At 40.0% G+C, this 19211-nt stretch overlaps 1 protein-coding gene and 1 non-coding gene across 4 annotated transcripts in view; both read left to right on the forward strand.

Annotated features, from left to right (window-relative positions):
- Tesk2 (testis-specific kinase 2) overlaps positions 1-19211 on the forward strand; it is a 165249-nt gene that overhangs the window by 52337 nt on the left and 93701 nt on the right. The gene's annotated exons all lie outside the window — the stretch shown is intronic.
- Positions 8296-8402, forward strand: LOC111818913. The gene has a single exon (XR_002822782.1). It is a non-coding gene; the product is annotated as a U6 spliceosomal RNA (small nuclear RNA).

Consider the following 19211-nt stretch of genomic DNA (forward strand, 5'->3'; position numbering starts at 1 on the left):
CCCCCCAGTTATAAGCTACTTTCATCTTTTTTAATGCTTCTAAGGCCATGTTTCATAACCTCAGCACTCTTGACATTTTGAGCCAGATAATGCTTGGCTGTTGGGGAGCTGTGCTCTGTAGGATGTGGGGTCCCATCCTTGACCTCTAAATACCAAATGCCAGGAACATCTGCTCTGTTGAAACAACCATCAACTTCTTCATGGATTGCCAAATGTCCCCTGGGAGGCAAAACTGCTGTGGGTTGAAAACCACTGCTTAACTAGTCCAACGGTCTTCTTTCCTAACAGAGCAAATTAAATTTTTCATTAACCTTATAAACATTCAAATGTTGGGTTAAATAAAATATGTATCAATTTCAGTGAAAGGACATGTTGGACTTCTGTTGTAGGAAATACAAATTATACAGAATTTAAGGACTTGAAATTGCCCTTGACGGAAAAAGAAAGATGGATTGATAACTTTACCTTGAGCAATGTGGATTTATGTCATTAATTTATATTCCTTTAAATAATTGGGTTTGGAATTTTAGGATCCCCGTTCATTCTTAAAGATAAACTTTAGTTATTTGCTTAGCTTTTTTAAAAAATTTTAATTTTAATTTTATGTGTTTGTTCAGGGTCTCAGTATGCAGCTCAGACTCATAGTGATCCTCCTATTTTCAGCCTCTCCAGCGCTGGGATTACAGGCGTGCTCCACCACGCTGGCTCAGAATGCACAGGGAGTGGGGTGGAGTGGGGTGTGCTTTTCTTTTCTTTTTGAGACAAAGTCTCACTGTGTAGTTCAGGCTGGCTGTACTCATGATGTAGCACAGGCTGGCCTAAACTTGCAGCGATCCTCTGCTTCAGCCTCCTAAGCACTAGAATTACAGGTGTATGTGGCCACCAGATCCAATTTACCTGTTGAGTTTATGCTGTTCATTTAGTTCTGAAGCCTGGCTCTGCAAAAGTAACAGAGGCTAGTGTACTATATTTTGTAAAAGATGAAAAACCATAACTAGCAAAGCTTTAACAATCTTAACTGCACTGTGCCGGTCACATAAGTTATAATTAGAATAATTTATGTTTGCCTTCCTTCTTTGCTTTCTCTTCCTATTTCCCTTCTTCCTTTTCTTTGTTCCTTCTTTTCTTTTTGTGATCAAACTCAATCCTTTTTATTTTTTATTTTATTTTTGGTACCAGGAATCAAACTCAGAACCTTGTGCTTGCCGAACAGGCAACTGTGCCACTGGGCTGTATCCCTGGCCCTTTATTTTCTATTTTGAGACAGATCTTGTGAAGATGCCCAGGCTGTCCTGGAACTTGAACTCCTCCTGCCTCAGCCGAGTAGTTGGGATTACAAATGTGTGCTACCACACTTGGCACATCCGATTTTCATATATTGACTTTAAAGAGATCTACTTTTTTTTTTGTGGTACTGGGGCTCGAACTCAGGATCTTGCGCTTGCCAGGCAGGTGCTTATGTTGCTGAGCTGTATCCCCAGCTCCAAAATGAAGAGATCTTTTTTTTTTTTTTTTTTTTTTTTTGTGGTACCGGGGATTGAACCCAGCACCCTGCACTTGCCAGGCAAGTGCTTTTTTTTTTTTTTTTTTTTCATATATTGACTTTGTGTCCAATAGCTTTGCTAAGACTCTTTACTAAATCTAGAAGCTTTATGTGTATGTTTTAGAATTCTTTTATGCATAGGATTATGTCCTCTGATCATTGTAAATCAGGACGACATAGTCTCCAAAGAATCAGTCCCTGAACACTGTTTGAAATTTAGCTGAATGTTTTTGAGATCCCAGGTTTTTTGTTACACAGGCTACACAGTCCTTAAAATGCATCTTCTCAAAACAGAAGAGGTATGGCTGCTTATTTTTAAACTCAGGAATCTAAAATTTATTGAAAGGAAGAGTTAATGTTTAACTGTTTGGTCAATCTCTCATGCTTATATCTGGTAATCTGAACAACAAATTAGATGACAACAATATGTAATATAACAAACATTGTTAATTTTCTATTCTTAATCAGGCATATGACATGCCTATAATCCCAGCACTTGGGAGGCTGACACAGGAGGATTGTTGCAAGTTCAGTATCAGCCTGGGCTACGAAGCGAGCTCAAGGCCCACATGAACTGCATAGTAAGACCCTGTTTCAAAAAGACAAAAAAAATTTTTTTCTATTTTTGTTTTGAAATTCTGTACCATTTTTATTGTTATGTTGCTTTATCTTTGTTGTTTTTTTTTTTTTTTGCGGAGCCGGGGATTGAACTCAGGCACTTAAGCTTGCCAGGCAAGTGATTATTCAACTGAGCTATCTCCCCGGCCATTGCTTTATCTTTGTTCGTTATCTCTTTTTGTTTTCCTTTTTAAAATAAAAAAAGAATTGTTATATAAGGTTAAAATCCTGCACAACTCTTTTCATACCTTACAGCTTTTCTTCAATACAATGTTATTTTTAACATCATAATTATGAATTTCTACCAAGTGTATGAATATCTCCCCACCACAATTTCTTAATGCCCTTTCTCTTTTAAAATATTAATATAAGTAGTGGTGTTGGTTTGTCTTATGTATGTGAATATATAGTTGTAGTGAAAAATACCTCAAGTTCAGGTTTAAATCATTTTATATTTAATATTTTTTTTTTTATTTTTTTGGTACAGGGTCTCACTATACAGCTCAGGATAGTAGTGATCCTCCTGTCTCCACCTCACCAGCACTGGGACTGCAGGTGTGCGCCACCACACCCCATATCAGTGGTAGGCACGGCATGCAGTACCGGGGATCAAACTTTGGTCCTTGAGCTTGCAAGGAAGTCACTTAGACCACCAAGCTATCTCCCCAGCCCTAAATCATTTTATATGTAAGCACTGATTAGACAATATTTATAAAGGTGAACTAATTTACAATAGAACATGTTGATGTAAGTTGCCTTCAAAATATTGCAGCTAAGATGGGTATAATATTTTACATGCATTTTAGAAGAAATCACACAAAACCAGATGCTTTTTCAATGTTTCTTGCCAGCTGCACATCTCTTCTCGGCAGTCCACCATAGTCATGTGGTTTAAGAGTTATCTGGATCTTGTTGTACACACTGAACCCTGCCGGGTGGTGATTTATCTTCTTTGCTTGTAGGGCAACTCAGAACATAAAGCCAAAAGCCTGATTAAAATTTTTGAAGGCGAATTCTTCGTAGATGGTATCTTTCTCACTTAACTCTGACCATCCTGCTTTTTTTAAGGTCAAGTAGAATCTGGTTCCTTTCTTCTGTCTTCAACAGCTGAGAATCTAGGGACTCGGTTGCCAGGCTCCAGCTCCTGCACCACAGCGCTGCCGGCGTGCACACCTGCACCTGGCACACCCCCAGGGCCACCATAGCGCCTCCTGTAAATCTTTTTTTTTTTTTTTAATTTATTGAGAGAAAGAAAGCTCTTATCCAAGAGAGGGACAGGAGGGGGGCCCCCGAGCGGGTTGTCCCCCTCCTGTAAATCTTTATACTTGTGTTTTAGAAATGAAGAAACTGAGGTTCAAACATGTTTGGTGTCACCAAATATACCAGAATGAGTAAAGATGGTACAGTTGGGTTTGAATTCCTAGCTACCTAATTGGTGAATGGAAGGTTTCATCTACTTTATTTCAGTATATAAGAAGGAAATATACTTCCTTATTAATTTTTTGCCTAATTAACTTTTCCCAGCTTTTGCTGTATGTGGAATATGTATGTGGAATTTATATATAGTCACTTATAGAGTTTTCTATTTTATATTGTGAAGTATAAAAGTAGCTATAAGATAGAGGATAAGTTTCTACTCTCTCTCCTATTATGTGTTTTTAAGCCAATAACATTATGTCTGGAAATGCCACACTATAAGAAACAGTAAACTTAACAACCTAAAAGAGCCCAGTAGGACAGATACAGTGGTGCACACCTGTAACTCCAGCTCCCCGGAGGCTGAGGTGGAAGGATTCTGGATTTGAGGCCTGCTAGGCAATTTAGTGAGATCCTGTCTTAAAATTAAAAGAAAAACCTGGGGATGTAAGTTAGTGACAGTGCCTCTGGGTTTGAGCTAAAAAAAAACCCAAAATAAAAGCATCTCATATTTGCCATCTGCTTGGTACTGAAAAATTGATTCATTCCTGTTCATGGTTAATCATTTGTTATTCAGTAGTAGCCATGCAGTTTGTCACGCAAGCTCTGCATCTGTAGCAGTATCAACAGTTGTGGTTTAGGAGAGTAAGGGGAACATTTTAGCAAGTGAATGTTATGTTACCAGGATGTTTTGTTTTTGTGCTGGGGAAGGGGAAGGGGAAGGGGAAGGTGAAAGTACTCTAAGAGTCAATAAGTGACAGCCATGATTGGCCTCCACTGAAGTCACGAGTCTCATGGGAGACTTAGCAAGGGGAAGGGGAAGGGGAAGGTTTTTATGTTTTTGGTAGCTTTGTTTAGAATTTAGATGCTAAGTTTCTAAATGCCAGTGCTGTTATGGCCATAGTGACTCAGTTATACCAAAACTTGATAATAGGGGCCAGAGAGATAGCTCAGCAGTCTAAAGCACCTGCTTAGGCAAGCTTTGGCAGGCGCAGGGGACCTCAGTTCCATCCCTGTACCACATACTGTGCCAGCCCTGTCCTCAGGCCGAGCTGAGGGGTGGGGGGGGACCCAACAACTTGATAATAATATCCTTTTTTTTTTTTTTTGGCCAAACCAGGGATTAAACTCAGGCCCTTGTGCATGCCAGGCAAGTGCTTATTCTACTGAGCTATCTCCCCAGCCCCGATAATAATATCTTTTAAGGTTTATTTTATTTTATTTTTAAAATGAAATTAAATTTATTTGCAACAAAGTCTTTCTATATAGTCTGTGCTGGCCTTAAACTTTCTATGTAGCTCAGACTGTCCTTGAACTTGCAAACTTCCTGCCCCAGCCTCTTGAGTGCTGGAATTACAAGTATGTGCCACCATGTTGGCATATATATATATATATATTTCCTTATGTTGGTCAGGCTGGCCTCAAATTTCTGGACTCAAGGTGTGGTAGCATATGCCTGTAATCCCAGCACTAGAGAAGGTGAGGGAGCAGGATTGCCATGAGTTTGAGGCTAGCCTGGACTTCACAGTGAGTTCAAGGCTGTCTTGCACTACATACAGAGACCTTGTCTCCAAAAAACCAACATAAGTAAATAAATAAATTCACTCTTGGATTCAAGCAATCCTCCTGCCTCAGTTTCCCAAGTAGATAGGATAAAGGCATGAGCCACCATGCTTAGTGTAGTCTCTCTCTTTTCTTTTCTTTTTTTTTTTTTGTATTGTTATTGTTGTTTTGGTGTTTTTGAGACAGGGTCTCACTATGTAGTTCAGACTGGCCTTGAAGTTGCAGCAATCCTCCTGCCTCAGCCTCCTAAGTGCTGGGATTACAGGTGTGCACTCCCATTCCTGGCAATTGTATTTACCGTTCCAAACTATAACTTGCAAAGTTTGCAAGAAAGTGCATATCTCCACTCTTTTTTTGAACCCAGAATTTCACATTGAGCTGTATCCTTAGTCCTTTTTTATATTTCTTATTTTGAGACTGGGTCTTACCAGGTCATTCATTTGGCCAATTTGAGATCCCCCTGACTTAGCCTCCAAGAATGCTGGGATTATAGGCATGTACTAAGGTTTTTTTTTTCTTTTAAATGTGATTGTTGGGCTGAGGAGTTAGCTCAGTAGAATAAGCACTTGCCTGGCAAGCGCAAGGGCCTGAGTTCAATCCCTGGTTCTGCAAAATAAAATAAAATAAAATAAAATAAAATAAAATAAAATAAAAATAAATAAATAAATAGAAATGTGATTGTTATTGCAACCTGAGTCTACAAATACTCAAGGATTTTTCTCAGATTGTTTTATTATATGGTTGTATTTGTGCTTTTCTGTATGCCCCTCTGAGTCCTTTTTTAGCACCATGTATACTGCCGTCTTCCAAGATGAGGTTAGGAGGAGGACAGCTTGGGCATTTCTGACATACTGGTCTTCAGGTTTGCTGTCCCTGAGATGGCAGGATATACTAAGGCTGCCTGGAGGGCAGAGTGGCCTGTGAGTTCTGGAAGTGATCAGAACCCTCCCTACCTACAGAACATCTATGGTCAACACTAGTGTATGTCTGCTTGTCTCTCTCCTTTTGGCAAACCTGCCATGCCTGCCACTAAGTTGCTGTGGATTTATGTAACCTTCAAAATCAAGAATTTGGCTAAGGAAGCACAATATAGAGATGTTAGTTGTATAATACTGGGGTTATGTTGACATACATGTTGTCTGTATGAATTGAGCACATTTTTAAACCGTCAGAACTGAAAATGTGCTGAATGTGAGAAAGTCATTGAAAAGAGAACGGGCATGCAGCGGCCGCGGTTCCATCCCTGGCTTGCCATGCCAGCCCTGCCCCCGGGCACACTGAGATGGAGATTGAGACTGGGTGTGGTAGCTCGTGCCTGTAGTCCCAGCACTTGGGAGGCTGAACACAGGCGGATCAGTACGAGTCTGATCTATGTAGTGAGGTCCTGTAGACCCTGTACTAAAATACAAAAACAAAACAAAACAAAACAGAAAAAAAGAAAGAAAGCAAGAAAAAAGAAAAAAAGAGAATGGACAGGGCTGGAGAGATGGCTCAGTGGAATAAGTGCTTCCCTGGTAAGTGCTAGGGCCTGAGTTCAATCCCCGGTTCCCCCCCCCCTATGCAAAAAAAAAAAAAAAAAAAAAAGAATGGGCAGAGAAGACGGGAACAAAGAAGGTTGAATTTAGGAAGTTTTTCCAGGCGAGGTGAAGGAAATGAAAGTATGTGAGAGAAAGCAAAAGTCAGAATAGGTCCCTGGGGACTGGGGAGATAGCTGGGAGCATAAGCACATGCCTGGCAAGTGCAAGGTCCCGAGTTCAATCCTGGGTACCATATGCCATGGTCCCAGAGCCCTGGGCATGGTGACATTATGCCTGTAATCCCAGTACTAGGGAGGCTGAGACAGGAGGATAATTACAAGTCAGAACTGCATAGCAAGACCCTATACCAAAATGATGATGATGATGATGATGATGATGATGATGATGATGATGATAAAATAAAAATAAAAATAAAAATAAAGAAAGAATAGGTTTCTGGTGGCAGGCCAAATCTGCTATGATGTCCAAGGAACTGATGCTACATTGCAAGGATTTGTAGATGAAAGAGTAAGAAAAGAAAAATAACACTACTTCACCTGCTACCACTCCTTTGAAAGGAGATGAACAGTGGGAATCTGGGAGGAAGAGGTTGGTAACAATCCAATTCTTCTTAGGGGGCCAAGGAGATTGCTCAGTGGAATAAGCACTTGCCTGGCAAGCACAGGGTCCTTAGTTCAATCCACAGTATTTAAAAAAAAAAAAAAAAGTTGTAATTCATCTTAAATTCTGCACCTTAGAAATGGCCTTTGGAAAAAAAGGAAATGGTCTTTGGTGCATATTCTTATTAAATCTTAGAGCTGCATCTTGATAAATTTCCCATTGTTTTTCCTGTTGCATTTGTTACTTATTTTTCTTGAGATAGGGTCTCAATGTCTAGTCCAGGCTGGCATTGAAGTTACTGTGTTGCCCAGGCTGCCTTAAAACTCACAGTTATCCTCCTGCCTCAGCCTCCCAAGGGCTGGGATTAGAGACATGCAGAGGTTCACCAGGGTATGTGAATGAATATGTTTAAATTGAAACCTCCATATATGTGTCACATGTATACTTAAGGTTCACACACAACAGTGTCCAACTGTAGCTTTTGGTTCTATTGAGTATATCTAACATCTTCTGCAGAGCTAATGTGGAAAACTGAGTTACTAATTAGTAAAACAAAAAAACAAATTTAGGCATCTCTTATGGCTATGCTCGGCACTAGCTGATATTGGGGGAAAGTTCACCAGGCAGCAAGTTTCACTGTATGTATATTGTTATGCAGAAGTGTCTCTCAGACCCTTGACTGTGTTGATTGGAAGCATACCAAGTTGTATAGGAAATCTGGACTCATTCAGTGCCTATAGTTTTTTTCTGTAAAATGTCATGTGTAAGAGACATTTGAAAGATTAATACAAAAAAGCCACATCTAGAATAAATTATTTTGCAATGAGGAGACTCAGAGTTGGTTCATTCCCTTTGTAATCTCACAGAACTGTGCCCATACCTGTATTGCAGTATATAATTAACATTGTATTTATTTATTCTCCTCAGTTCATATATTCAGTAGATATCCAGTTAATAGTACTTATTAGGTGTAGGCTATTGAGCTAGGTGCTGGGGATGGAGAAAAGATAAAATCCTGTGCTTGCTTTGGCAGCACATATACTAAAATTGGAATGATACAGAGAAGATTAGCACAGCCCCTGCACAAGGATGACACGCAAATTCCTGAAGCGTTCCATATTTTTAAAATGCTCACGTCAACAACTTTGGACATTGACAGTCTTATGGAAAACCCACTACTATTATGGACTATTAGACTATATTTGGGTATTTTGCTGAATTCGTGCACCTACAGTATTTAAATGACAACGGAATGCCCTTTTCTGACAAAACTAACCAAAAAATGGGGATACAAATGAACGACCATTCTGTGTGTACTCAAAATAGTTAGGATAGATATACAGTTGCATTCTCTTAATTCAATGAATAGAGAGGTTTGTTCTAATGGTGTTTGAGACAGGATATCAGGTCTGCATCTTGTACAATGAATAACCACTAAGACAACAATATGCAATGTATTAATTATTAAAAGTGTACTAGTAATCGGTTGTGAAACTGTCTCATTGCTATTTGTTTCTCAATAAAAATATTTTTAAAAAGGATAAAATCCTGCTCTAACATTGTCCCTTGCCTAGGGTAGAAAATAGGAGAGACTAAAAGTTACAACAGAGCCTTTTATAATTAAGGGCCTGAAATTGTTCAGTATACAGCAGCTAAGTGTATGACAGTAGGCATAGGGTGCCAGGGAATACAGGACTGAGCGCCAATGCAAATCATGTTGAAAAGGTCAGGAAGGTTTTCCAGAGATCACCCTGAGTTTTTTTGCAGGATAAAGAATTTGTCAGGCAGAACAAGCAGGGAAAGGGCATCTCAAGCAGGTGTAACACATGTGCAGAGGAACAGAGGAGCAACACGGAATGTTCTAGGAACAGTGAGAGACTAGATTTGTGGCAAGCGTGGAGGGTGCATATCAAGGACTGGCAGGCCTGTCATGAATCTAGAAGGGTATGTGGGGACTAGAAGATAGTTTTTTTTTTTTTTTTTTCTTGATCTGAGTCATTTGGAATTATAGCTGTTTATGATTTTTCTCTCAATAATTAGCTTTTTGTTTATTGAGGCTCTATTAATAATTTGTTTTCCATGTAACCATTTTGATTTTATTTTTATCAGTAAACTTGTCTTAGGTTTAATATCTGTGGTTGTCCTTTAGCCCTTACTCCCCACCCCTGGTTTTGAGGCAAGGTCTTGCTGTGTAATTCAGCCAGGATTTAAATTCTTTTTGTAGCTCAGGCTGGCCTCAAACTCACAGCAATCCTGTCTCAGCCTCCTGAGTGCTAGGATTATAGACGTGTACCATCATGCCTGGTACAACTCACTCTTGAGAGAAATGACTTAGAGTATCCCTGAGAACTACTACTATAATCCCTTTATATAGGCCATGCCTCTCAATGATGTGAATACCTCCTATTAGATCCTACTAGGCCTTTTTTTTGGGGGGGGGTACAGGCAATTGAACTGAGGACCTTGCACTTGCCAGGCAATCACTGTGCCACTGAGCTATGTCCCTGGCCTCTAGGCCAGCCACACTTTTAAAAGTTCTATGCTATTGCCTGATGGCATACTGTGTGGTGATTTTAGCCTCTTTTTTTGGCCAACTCAGCCCCCCCTTGGGGCAGGGCTGGCGAGGCATGTGGTGTCGGGGATCAAACTGCAGTCCATGTGCACTTGCCTAAATAGGTGCTTTAGACCACTGAGCTATCTCACTGGCCACCTTTAGGCCTTTTTTGGCTGGGATATCTAATGAACGTATAAATGTATCTTTTATTTTAATTAATTAATTAATTAATTAATTTCTGTGTTTAGGACAGGGTCTACAGGGTTTCACTATGTAGATTGGACTCGTGATTCTTCTGTTTTCAACCCCCCAAGCACTGGGATTACAGGGGCGCACCACCATGCCCAGTCTCAATCTCCGTGTCCATGTGCCCTGAGGGTTGGGGCCTGCACAGCATGCTGCAGGGGATCGCTGCAGGGGATCGAACCCAGCCCCTGAGCGCTGCCTAAGCAGACTCTTTAGTCAGCTGAGCTATCAGGCCAGCCCTTATTTATTTTAAAGTGAAGAAGGAAAAAGAAACTTAAAGAAGAAAAGGAATGAAAGTAAGAGAAATGCAAGAAAAATAAAGATACATCTCATAGGCGGGACAGGCCACACATACAGGGAGCTGGCAGTGGCAAAGTGAATGGCCACTGCCTTTTATATCCTGTCAGATCTGGTCCTATAGGAAGTTGTTCTGTCCATGCATTCTCACTGTGATTAACTGGTCACTTCCCATTGTTCAGCTGTAATTGACAAATTACGTTCTGCTTTTTGGCCACCCTGCCATGCCCTGATCTGCCTATGTGCTACCATGCTGGCTATAGTGACACAGGCCTGTAATTCCAGCTTTGTGGGAACCTGAGCCAGTAGGAGCACAAATTCCAACCCAGCCTGGGCAGTTTAGCAATTTAATAAGACTGTCCCTAAAAGGGGGTGAGTGAGAGTAGGCTACAATGTAGTTCCCTGGGTAAGAAAAACCCCACCACCTCTCATATCACCAAACTGTGGATTAAGCCCCCAGCAAACCACAAGTGAATCATAGCACAGGATCCCTTTTCCTGATGCAAGTAGTACCTCCTTGCTTAGTATAAGGTGTAAAAAGGAAGAAGGAAAAAGAACAAATTCATCAGGAAAATACTGGCTTTTCTAGCACCCATACGTGGCAGTCCTACTTGGATCTTCTCTTACTGTGACTGCTACATGGTCTCTCCTAGCCTCAAGGAACATTACCACATTGCTCAATTTTAAACTATGCACCTTGCCATTCATTAGAGTTTGAGCTATGCAAAGGAAATAGATGTTGGGTTAGTATTTTCCACTGTGCTTCCTTTCTTTACTCCTCCGTGGTGGCCCACTCTCATGTGATAGGGTGCATATTTCCTCCTATATTTACTTGGGCCAAACTTGCTCTGCAGAGCTTGTTTCTTTTTCTGCATTTAATGAAACTTTGCTACTGTTAAAAAAAAGAGAGAGAAAAGACCATTTAGTCCCTGCCTCTGTTTCCATAGCTATAAAATGAAGATACTACTAATATTTACCTCACAAAGTTCTTTTGAGGATTAAATGAGTTAATATAATCCAGGCATGGTGATACATACTTATGATCCCAACACTCTCAAGAGACTGAGGCAGAAGAATCGAGTTTGAGTCCAGCTTGGGGAATTTTGCAACTTGCCTAGATCCTATCCCAGATTAAAAATAGAGGGCTCAAGGTGTACTTCAGTGTGAAGGCCCTGGATTCAATCCAGAATGTCCAACTACCAAAGGAAAGAAAGAAAATAAACTGTAAAGAAGTTATATAGCAAAACCTAGAACAAGTACTGTAGATGGTAGCTATATGTTTGTCCTTTAATAATGTTTGTTTGGGGACCGGCAAGATAGCTCAGCAGACTAAGTGCCTGCTTAAGCAAGTGCAGGGACCAGGGTTTTGTGCTGGCATAACATGCCACGTCGACCCGAGACCAACCATGGTGGTGCATGCCTGTAATTCCAGACCTTGGGAAGCTGAAAGTGGGAGGATCCTAACGTAGTAAGACCCTGTACCAAATACATTTTTTTAAAAAAAGTTTGTTTGTTTGTTTTTTAAATAACAAACATTTTAATTTTTTTTCATACATTCTTTTTTTTTTAATATTTATTTATTTATTTACTTATTTATTTAGTGTGTGGCCAGCTCAGCCCACCAGGGGGCGGGCGGCCGGCATGTGGTGCTGGGGGATTTGAACCGAGGTCTCTGTGCTTTGCTTGACCTTAGCTTGTTCTAAGTAGGTGCTTTAGACCACTGAGCCATCTCACCAGCCAGTTTGTTTGTTTGTTGAGACAGGGTCCCCATATGTAATTCAGGCTGACTTTGAGCTCACTGTGTAGCCCAGGCTGGCCTCAAACTTGGCGATCCAGCCTGCCAAGTCCTGGGATTACATGGGTGTACCACCATGCCTGGCTATTTTTAAAATACTTGTAATTTAGTTTATTATTGCCTTTAGTTAAAAAAAAAAAAAATGAACATGCTATCCTAATTGTATGGTAAATGACAAAAGAAAATTAAATTAGCAAAAATATGGTTTTTCATATTCAAAATTTAGAGTACGAGTATTATTATTTTATTTTGATAACAGGAATCAAACTCAGGACCTTGCTCTTGCCAGGCAGGCACTGTGCTGCTGAGCTGTATTCCTGGCCCTGAGTATTGTGTTGTATTATATTGTATTTTGACTTTTTGAGACAGGGAGTCACTGTGCAAGTCAGGCTGGCCTTGACCTCACTTTGTAGCCCCAGCTGGTCTCGAACTCACAATGATCCTTCTGCCTCAGCCTCCCAAGTGCTAGGATTACAGGCATGCTCCACCATGCCCAGCAAGCCTTGAGTATTTTAATAAGACACACTGTAGAAATTTTTGTGTTTTTTGGTGGTGGTACTGGATATTCAACCTAACAGTGATGTGAACCTTTTAGAGAAGGCTGCCCAAACTGCAATTGAAAACCCACTTATTTATCGCAATTTGCCAACACTGCAATTAAACCTGAATATTGAGGTTTTAGTTTAGAAAAAGCAACTGTTATGCAATGCTTGGCTGCTGGGGTGACTTGGTGCCTACAAAGAGGGATCTGCATACCTGCTACTGCTGCACACGTGTCATAGGTTCACCACCAGTGATGTAGAGCCTTTGAACTGAGCTGTATCTGCAGCACTTAAAAGATGTTTTTTTGAGACAGCGTCTCACTGTGTAGTTCAGGCTGGCCTTGAACTATTTTGAGACACTGTCTTGCTAAATCACTAAATTGCCTGGGTTAGTTTTCAATTTACAATCCTCTTGCCTCAGCCTCCTGAGTGTGGGGAGCATGGGCATGTGCCACCACACCTGGCCAAGACCCCTTCTTTTGAATGACCCAGGTGAATAAGCACTTGGGAGACTGAGGCAGGAGAATCACAAGTTCGAGGCCAACCTGGACTGTGTAGTGAGACCCCATCTCAAAAAATCAAAAATAAAAAGACCCATTTGGATGTGAACCAAATCAAATTTCCTGTAAGGTCAACATTGAGCCCTACCCATTGAATTTGACTGAGTTTTCATCCAATTAGGGCTGCAATCAGAATTATGGAAAGAATTAAATTGGTGAACCGAGCTACCAGTATATTTTCAGATTTAAGAAAAGACAATCAGAAGCCAGGAAATCCAAGAAGGAAAATTAAAAGATGCTAGTAGACATCAGAATAAATGTAATAGGGGCTGGGGAGATAACTCAGTAGAATAATTGCTTGCCTGGCAAGTGCAAGGACCTGAGTTCAATCCCTGGTTCTGCAAAAAGAAAAAAAGAATAAGGGTAATAATAAGCTAGACTTATTTGTATGTGATATGAGAGAAATATCCTCAATTGTAATACAGGTAGTTTGCCAAGAAAGATTAGATTGATAAAAGAGAGAAAATGAGGATATGCTATATCTTTGCCAACTTTATCAGCTTTTCTTTTGTAAAATGTTCAGTTAATCTTGAAAATTTCATTGCTTCCTTGTGGAAAAAAGTTGACAGTAAATATATTGATACCTTGCTTTTTGTAGGCAAAGCAAAAATATACTATTTATTTTTGATATTTTGAAATAAAGACTGAATTATTTTGAATATAAAAGCTACAAATGAACTCTGATACAGCTTTTCTTGTATTGAGATTTCTTTACCAGGAACAATTATTTCTTTCTTTTTTTTTTTTTTTTTTTGGCAGAACCAGGGATTGAACTCAGGCCCTTGTGCTTGTCAGGCAAGCACTTATTCTACTGAGCCATCTCCTCGGCCCCAGGAGCAGTATTTTCTTTCTTTCTTTCTTATTTATTTATTTATTTATTTATTGGCAGAACCGGGGATTGAACTCAGACCCTTGCGTTTGCCAGGGAAGCGCTTATTCCACTGAGCCATCTCCCTGGCCCCAGGAGCAGTATTTTCATTGGTGGCATAATTTTGTGAAATGTTGATCAATTACTAACAAAGCAAAATAAACAAATGCATTTTGTCTTCAATTTATAAGGCATTCCTGGAAAATTCAAGATGTATTAAAGCTGTGTAAGATGGTTTTGTTTTTATGTAAAATAGAGTTGGAATCCAAGTAAGATAATTATAAGTATGTTTTTCATTTGCCTAAATGTCTGGCAAGACATTTGCATTTCATATTGTGGATGGGGCAGTGCTTCTCCGTGAAGACTGTCTTCATGGAGAAGTGCTACCCTGTGCCTCGTGGGATGTCTAGGATCTCTTTGTGCCAGTCATTGTCAAATGCAAAATATTTCATCTGAAAACTTCTAAAACAACTAGATGAGTTGTTATGACCTCGTTGAAAACTACTGACCTAAACTCTAGTTTGCTTAATATTAATGTTGCTATATTAGCTTCCTCTTACCACTGTGACTGCTTAAGTATAAGTCTAAGTCACTAATTTAATACTGCAGCTAACTTCATGATTCACTGCTTTGTGACAGCTGTTACACTGCTAGCTTTATAGTTACTTAATTCTCTATTTTTCTTAGCTGACCAAGGATTTTTGCTTCCATCTCTTTAGAACACAAACTTCCTAGCCAGGGGTAGTGACATGTCCCTATATCGCAGTACTCTGTAAGGTTGAGGCAGGAGGATCACAAGTTCGAGCTCAGTTTGGGCAGTTTAGCAATTTAGCAAGATCCTGTCTCAAAAATAAAAATAAAAAAGGGCTGGAAATATATAGCTCAGTGGAAGGACATTGGGTTCAATTCTCAGTACTGCAAAATAAACAAAATACAAAAACAGTGAACTTTTTTTTGAGTAGTCAATAACTATTAAATACTAGGTGCTGTACCAATGAAGAGAGTCTCAGCTTGTTTGTGTTTTTTGTTTGTTTTGAGACAGGGTCTCACTATATAGTTCAGGCAGGCTTCAAACTCATAGCAGTCCTGCCTCATCCTCCTGTGATAGGATTAGAGGTGTGTGCCATTACACCCAGCTCTCAACTTTTTTTCCCCCAAAATTATACTACTAAATACTGAATTGTTCTTGCTGTTGCAACCCCCAATCCCTTATTCCCTTACCTCTTACTGTGCTGGGATTCAATCCAGGGCTTCAGTCTTACATGCACAAATTTTAAAGTTGCTATTTTCACTAAAAATTTAATATGCATTTTCTGTATCATATTAAACTATCTGATACACTAAATTTTTGTGCACTTAAAGTTCCTGATTTTTATTAAATAATACATATTTCTTGGGTGGGCACTATATACCAGGCACCATGTTAAGTACTTTGTACTGATTGTCTCATTTTTAAAATTTTATAACAACAATTCTATGAGATAGAAACTTAATTATTGCCTTCATTTTATGCCAGAATACTTGAAAGTGAAAGCACCCTAATTTAATGTAAAACTAGAGTCTGGGTATGGTGGCACATGCCTATAATCCCAGTGATGAGGAGGCTGAAAACAGGAGGATTACTATGAGTCTGAGCTGTGTAGTGAGACCCTATACAAAATACATAAGTTAAAAAAAAAGTGTAAAACTAGAATTTAGGCTTCTTATATCCAAAATTGGAACTCTTTACCACTCTGCAAGTGTATGTGTGTGTGTGTGCATGTGCGTGTGTGCGTGTGTCTGTCTCTGTCTGTCTGTCTATGTAATCTAAACAGCACCTAATACCTCAGCTTTGGTGCAGTGGTGTTCATCACTCTCCATCAAAAATGAGACATGGAGGATGAGGCAGGAGTAACGTTGAAAGTTTGAGACTAGCCTGGGTTACAAAGTGAGCTAGAGGCTACCTTGAATGCCATAGTGAGACCCTGTCTCAAAAAGACACACGCGCGCAAACACACACACACACACACACACACACACACACACACACACACGGGACAAACCCAATGTAAAAATGCTTTGGAGGTAATTGAACTCAGGACCTCACACTTGCCATGCATGCCTATGCCCCTGAGCTACATCCCTGCCTCTTATTTTATTATATTACTTTTTTGAGACAGGGTCTGACTGTGTGGTCCAGGCTGGCCTTGGATTTTCAGCCCATCCTTCTGGATCTGCCTCCTGAGTGCTGGGATCACACATGTACACCACCATGTCTGGCTGTCAGTATTTTAGTGTTACTGGGGATTGAACTCAAGACCTTATGTCTGCCAGGCAGGTGCTTATGCTGCTGAGCTCTCTTCCCAGCAGCTGTCAATATTTTAAAATCAGGAATCATCTATTCCAATGGTTAGCAAACTGTTCTCTTTAATACATGAAGGAAAAAAACTGACAGGTCTCACAGTATCTCCTTCCCCAAGCCACTAATAATATAAGCACATTTATTTTTAGGAAAGATCTTATTGAAGAATGTACTTCAGTCTACCCTATTGATTTACAGTGAGAAGGTTCAGACAGAGTACCCTTCCCAGACCAGCCATTCCCGGGGCCTTGTCCACCACTCAGCCTTGACCTCAATATCAGGCTATGCTTTTCTGTAGAGCTTGGATTTGCAGATGTTGTGGTGGCATCAGATGGGTTTCAGAGTCATCTGTTGCTCAGGGAGCAGATGTTGCTCAGTGGAAAAAGGGTATGATTAGCATGTAAGAGGTCCTGGCTTTAGTCCCACTCCCCACTTCTCTCCAAAAAAACCCCCCAAAACAAACAAACAAGCAAAAAACCAACCAAAAAGCAAAACAAAGCAAAAGCAAAAACAAAAACAATCAAGGAGTCATTTTCCTACCTTAGTGATTTTTTTTTTAACCCTATCTCCTTTACCCCTCCCTCCCTATCTCACTCTCAACTTCTAGTGTTCATTGTCTTTTCTCTTTTTTCCTTCCCTCTTTTTCCGCTCCTCACAACCCAAACCCTCAAGCAGGCTGGGTGAGCTGCACCATGACTAAAATCCCCAGCCAAGGTGGTTTTGTTACATTTATTTATTTTTAATTGTGATAAAATTTACATAACTTAAACGTACCATCTTAACAGTTTTAAGTGCACAGTTAGTGGAGTTCAGCATACTCACATTGTATAAGCAACTTCAAACGATTTTCATATGTAAAACTAAACAGCCATCAAAACAGCTCCCCATTCCATGGTTGCCACCATTCTATTGCCTATCTCTATAATAATTTTGACTAAATATTCATACATGTGGAATAATGTAGTCTTTTTTCCTTCTGTAATGTATTTCCACTGAGAATAATGTTCTCAAAATTCATCCATTTGTCAGAATTTCCTGCCTTTTTATTTCTTAGTATCTTTTTTTTCGATTTTTGTACTAGGAACAGAATTCAGGACCTCCTGCTTGCCAGACAGGCACTGTGCTTCTGAGCCCCATCCCTAGTTTTCCTGTCTTATAAACATTAAATAATATTGTGTTGTACTACATTATATTTATCCATCTGTCAGTGGCCATTTGAGTTGCTTCTACCTTTTGGCTGTCATAAATAATGCTGCTATAAACATAGATCTTTTAGAATTTTTTTTCCTCTGTATCCTTCCCCGTATCTTTTCAAACAAATTCAGAGAAAGGTATATCCCATCTACCCGCCCCCAAGTAAACATGGATAGAGAAATGGTTCCCTGAGGGATAGAAGGTATGTTAGAAGTATTAAGTAACTGTTGTACCAGTATTTCTGCATTGTCCAGGAAATATGTCAGGCCCTCTGGTGCAGGAAGCTCCTGGTCTCATGGTACTTTTTAAATTTATTTTAATTTTAATTTTAAATTTTGTGCAGGGTCTCCCTATGCAGCTGGAACTCATAGTGATCCTCCTGTTTTCAGCCTCTCAATTGCTTGGATTACAGGCATGCAACACCACACCCACACCACCATGCCCTCAGTGCGCCTGGGGGCCGTGCTGGCAGGGCCAGGAATCAAACCCTGGCCCCTGCACTTGCCTAAGCAGGCGCTTAGTCTGTGAGCCCTCACAGTTCTTTTTAGCCCATTGAGAAGATATATTTACATGCAGCTGTATGATGGATGTTGCACTGGTTTTATGAATGTAGTCCTGAAGTAACAGGATAAAGAAAGGCATAAAAAATAGTATAAATATAGTACAGTATAATAATAGTAATAATAGTATAAATAGTATAGCATCAAGACAAATAATCTAGAGAAAGTCAAGACTTCAGAGAGGAGGGGATATTTGAATATGGCTTTTTTTTTTTTTTTTTTTGCGGAACCGGGGATTGAACTCAGGTCCTTGCGCTTACCAGGCCAAGTGCTTATTCCACTGAGCTATCTCCCCGGCCTTGAATATGGCTTTGAAGGTAAATAGAGCTGGGTGTAGAGGTGCACGCCTGTAATTCCAGCACATGTGAGGCTGAAGCAGGAGGTTTTGCTAAGAATTTGAGGCCAGCCTGGGCTACAAAATAAGTTCAAGGCCAGCCTGATCTACATAGTGAGACCCTGCCTCAAGAAGACCAAAAAAAGAGTGCAGGTAGAAATATTTTATGGAGATGAAAGACAAAATAGAATGAGTTGTAAACATATCCAACATCTTACCTCTTTGTTTCAGGAAATGGACATTTTTCTGATTGGTTTGAAATGCAAATTGGTTCTCCTTGAATTTTATGTGCTGTTTTAATATATTTAAGAGTGAACATTTTTGTTTTCAGATGATGGGGAGGGGGACTGACTTTCAGATGGAGAGCCCTAAAACACAGATGTCTTATGTAAGTAGAGTTGGAAAATTACTGTCAGGGAGTTCAGTGTTTCTTTTAACTTCTTATCCATGCAGGATCTGACAAGGAAAGCCACTTCTCTTTCGTCAATCACGAGGTCCGTGACAACAGGGTCATTGATGTACTGAAAGAGTTCAGTGCCAGAACTCAGTGAGTGACCCAGGAGAGGCTGCCAGGCTCTGTTTCACCTTTGTTTCTCTCTCCTCTCTCTCTCTCTCTCTCTCTCTCTCTCTCTCTCTCTCTCT

The sequence above is a fragment of the Octodon degus genome, unplaced genomic scaffold (assembly GCF_000260255.1).
Source record: "Octodon degus isolate 3935 unplaced genomic scaffold, OctDeg1.0 scaffold00107, whole genome shotgun sequence".
Classification (NCBI taxonomy): domain Eukaryota; kingdom Metazoa; phylum Chordata; class Mammalia; order Rodentia; family Octodontidae; genus Octodon; species Octodon degus.